The sequence below is a fragment of the Helianthus annuus genome, chromosome 12 (genome assembly GCF_002127325.2).
Source record: "Helianthus annuus cultivar XRQ/B chromosome 12, HanXRQr2.0-SUNRISE, whole genome shotgun sequence".
NCBI classification, from domain to species: Eukaryota; Viridiplantae; Streptophyta; class Magnoliopsida; order Asterales; family Asteraceae; genus Helianthus; species Helianthus annuus.
This window is the reverse complement of record NC_035444.2, coordinates 36134732-36139401: the sequence shown is the minus strand read 5'-3', so window position 1 is coordinate 36139401 and position 4670 is coordinate 36134732. Positions and strand designations below refer to the sequence as shown.

The window sequence follows — 4670 nt, the reverse complement described above, 5'->3', positions numbered from 1 at the left end:
GGTAAAATTGTATTTATGACCCTTTATATACGCCATGTATAGGCCTATACGCAGCGTATATAAAGGGTGGTTTTTTTTTGAAATATTTATAAAATATTGTCTTTTTGACCCTTTATATATGTTGCGTATAGGAGCAGCTAGACTAGAACTGAACTCAGTCAGACACTGATTTTTATGCAACACTATACGCTGCGTATAGGCCTATACGGAGCGTATATAAAGGGTAAAAAAGACAATATTTTATAAATGTTATAAATAACAACCATTTATGTCATTACTCTATTTTTAATTTAAAGGACTACTTGTGGATTGAAAAAAATAAAGTTTAAACTTCAATTTTACAGTAGACATCTTTCCATGCTCTCTCTTGTACGCCACAACATACAAAGCAATAACAGTAAAAGGAAAAATAAGTAACAGTTCTGCAGAGGGTAGAAAACAAAAGAAGGAAGATCTCAGGACTTACTCTTGTCATCCTTCGTATACACTGGTTTATCCTGACGATCCATCTTCCAGTGCAAACTCATCCTGACAGCAACTAGAGCCTTTTCCGGTAGTTCAATGGACGGAACATCCTTCCAATCTTGATACCATATCTCCGACTCCGGAGTCTTCAAGGTCTCCACTTCAATGTCTTCCACACCCCGGAAAGTCATCTTCATCGGAATCACTCTGGCTTTAATGTAGAAAAATTTGGGTTTCCATTCGTTAAAGGACTTGGGAGGTACGATCAGAATTTTCTTAGCAGTGAGACGTTGGGCAAACGAGTAGAAGCTGACGGGTGGTCCTTTGGACAACCCTTAAGCATGTTAAAAGATGAAATAATCCTCCACTTAATCGTGTAATTATCTTGAATTAGATAACTACCGTTGCTTATGTTTCAGGTGCATTTCGGGGGCTAAGAGATGAATTAAATGCAGCTTTGGAGGCTTTGGTGATGAACGGGTCAAGCGTGGAACAAGAGACGAAAGAAAGAAGAACATTCAGGTCATCACCGTAAATTACGGTCCCACCGTAATTTACGGTGGACCTGAAAATCAATTGGTTCCCACCGTAGCACAGACTATTCCCACCGTAACACTTTTATGTTCACCGTAAATTACGGTGATGCCGTAATTTACGGTGGAGTCTGCGAGAAAAACTTGTAACTGCCACTTTTAAGTTAGTTTTGGGGTGTCTTTTCATGATTCATCATCATTGGACGGTTTTGGATCATCATTGGGGCGATTTTTGGCTGTTTGCTTGGTTTGTGAACAATTCTTATCATCCGGTTTGTATTTTCGAATTGTAGGAACATTGGTTTGATTATGATGATGATTCACCGAGCCATGTCCGGCTAAACTCTTCGGTGATCATCTTAGGTGAATGTTTCTTGAACTTTTGCGTGTTTTAATTCTGAATTTCTAGAATGATAACTTCCGTTGCTTGAATATCATGGTGTATGTTTGATTGCTTGTAACTTGTTAATCGATATTGCAATTTCTAGTCGTAATCGTACGTTCTTGGTGCCGTTGGCAATCGAGATATCACGGGAAGGGTTAGGGTTGGTTATTGATTAATTGGTCATCGGGAAACAACCTCGCGTTTATATAATCCAAGTACTTTGTCCCCTTTTATCACTTCAATCATCTGTACACGAGTTATGTCTATGTAACTCTTTCTAGTTGGAATTACACACAATTGTTTAAAGAAAATTAAACCTAAGGTGATCATTGTTCTCTCCTAATTTGTTTTACAACCAACTTTGATTTGAATTAGTTTTTAATTTAGTTTTCTAAAACAACAATCCAAACTTTTGAATTTTAATTTCTGCAATTTAGTTTAATATTAGTTTAAGTACAAAGCTATACAATCGACACATCTTCCACATACTCCCTGAGTTCGATACCCTCTTACCACTATCTATAGTTGTTTGGGGATTAAATTTGCGTGACCCACGACATCACGTCAAATTTTGGCGCCGTTGCCGGGGAGTAGTGCGCAACGTGTGTTAGTTTAATAGTTTTGGTTGTTATTTTCGGGTTTACGTTGGTTGTGTTTAGTGTGCAGGTACTTCAGGTGTATGCATACTAGAGGCTCTCACAGGTCATCACCGCTATCGTTTGATCCAGAAATTGAAAGAACGCTAAGACAAAACCGAGTTTTAGTGCGAGAAAACAAAATCATTGGTTCACCCACTTCACCCATCACACCGAGAAACATCATGGCTGATTCTCAAATTCCACCTACAACGGGTCAATCATCCTCAACCTTTATACCTACTTCTACCCAACCATCACCAAACACCACACTACCTAATACCACCGCTGAATTCACACCATCCAATGTCACCCAACCAATTACCACTCAAACTGAGCCTACCATCACCTACAATCCATCCACCACAATCCCACCATTATCTCACTTCTTTCCCCCAACTACGGGTCAATCATCATCCACCTTCACAATTGCACCCAATTCAACTATCGTGCATACTACTTCATCTTTTAGACCACAACAACAACAATCGGGCTTTCAGTATTCGACCATCCCATTTGGGCAGACCTCGGGAATTCAAGGAGATGGTTATGATGAGGGATTTGAAGATTATGAGGGTTATGAGGATGATGGGTACGGTTATGGAGGTTATGGTGATCAAGGGGAGTTTGGGTATATTCAAAGTCAATCACAAGGGATGGCAAGTGTTGGTGGAATGCCACAACAACAACTTATACCACAACACATTCGGCCAAGACCTCAAGGGCCACCAATGCCACAACCCATTCCATTGCAACAAGTCCGGCCACAACATGTGCAACAACAATTTCAAAGACTACCTCAACGCCCACCGATGCGACAACAACAGTTTCAACAACCAAACGCACCACAAGGGCAAGTACCAAGGCCAAATGGTCCTATTATTCCAAGAGGTAGGTATGGTGTACCAAGGAGACACCTTAGAGAAAATGCGAGGGGCATTGAAGCACATTTTCGGCCGGTAATCACGCAAAACCCTTCACCGGTAGTCATCCCTCATAATGATCAAGGGCGAACATTTGAAGTAAGAACCAACTCTTTGCAAAGTTTACCGAAGTACAAGGGGTTGGCAACGGAGGAGCCGTATTTTCATTTAAAGGCTTATGACTCAATTTGCAACACTCTTGGGAGTCAAGGGTTTTCGGCTGACGATATTAAATTGGTTTTGTTCCAATTTTCCTTGGAAGATAAGGCGAAGAAGTGGTTTTACACGTTACCTTCGGCATCTATATATACATGGGGGGAGATGCAACAAACCTTCTTGGATGAGTTTTACACCGCCCAAAAGACCAACGATGCAAGGAAGGGGTTGAGAAGCTTTCAACAACAACATGGTGAGATGTTTCATGAGGCGTTTGAGCGCTTCAATATGATGATTAAAAATTGCCCTCACCATGGGATTGAATTGTGGGAGTTGATGAATGCCTTTCATGAGGGGTTGAGTGCCGAAGACGCACGTGATTTGATGTCTATCACCGGTGGGACTTTTGGAACAAACTATGAGAATGAAGATTGGGAGTTCTTGGAAAGCATGGCAACTACATCAAAGAGGAAAGCTCAAGCCTCAAGAAGAGCCCGACCGACCACTAACCGACCGCAAGTGCACGCCATAGATGATGGTAATGTTCAAACCACTAACCAAATTTATGATGTTTGTGCTTTGTGTAATGAGATAGGTCATGCGGCTGAAAATTGCCAAGGGATGTTGGAAGGACAATACGAGGAGGTCCATGCGGTTCAAGGTCAAGGTCAAGGAGGAGGTGGTAGGAACTACAACAACATGAATTCTAATACCTACCACCCCGGGTTGAGGAACCACCCGAACTTTAGATATGGGAATCCTTCAAATCAAGCAAACCCAAATTTTCAAGGTAGCCAAGGTAATTTTGGTTCACGGCCATCTTACAATAACCAAGGTGGGTACCGAGGCGGAAATAACCAAGGTTATCAAAAACAATACCAAACGGGTCAAGAACAAGGGGGTCTTCGGGTGGAAACGAGGTGATGGAGATGCTTAAGAGCATGCAATTGGAGATGCAAAAACGGAACCAACTTGATGAAGTGCGAATGCAAAAAGATGAGGTTCGTGATAAAAGCATCCAATCACTAACAACCCAAATGGGTCAATTAGCAACCGAGGTGGCGGAATTGAAGAAAGGTAAGGGTCAACTTCCAAGCGACACTAAGGTAAACCCTTCACATGGTTCGTCACGAGGTAACGTTAATATTAATCATGTTAGTGTTTTAAGAAGTGGGAAAGAATTTAAGGCCAATTTGTCACCCGAATTGGTTGAGGGGGTGGTTGAGGATATCACGGGAATTGAAAGTGATGATGAAATTTCACCGGTTAAACCAAAAGAAACAACTGTTAAAAAACCGGGTTTGGGTGAAAGTGAAAAGAATGAAAAAGTTGAGGGTGAACCGAGTCAAGTTCCATTTCCATCGGCCCTACTTGACCCGGGAAAGAAAAATTTTATTGTGTCGAGAGGTCCTCAAAAAGAGGAGATGTGGGATATGTTCAAACAAGTAAAAATAAATCTCCCACTCCTCGATGCAATAAAACAAGTCCCCGCTTATGCAAAATTCTTAAAAGAATTATGTACACAAAAAAGGCAAAACAAGAAGAAAGTGCCTAAGCGGGTGGATTTGACCGG

General features: G+C 41.3%; 1 non-coding gene across 1 annotated transcript; it reads right to left on the bottom strand.

Moving 5' to 3' along the window:
* Positions 1 to 3311: 3311 nt before the first annotated feature.
* LOC118485228 lies at positions 3312 to 3417 on the bottom strand. The gene has a single exon (XR_004875533.1). It is a non-coding gene; the product is annotated as a small nucleolar RNA R71 (small nucleolar RNA).
* Between the last annotated feature and the right edge of the window lie 1253 nt (positions 3418 to 4670).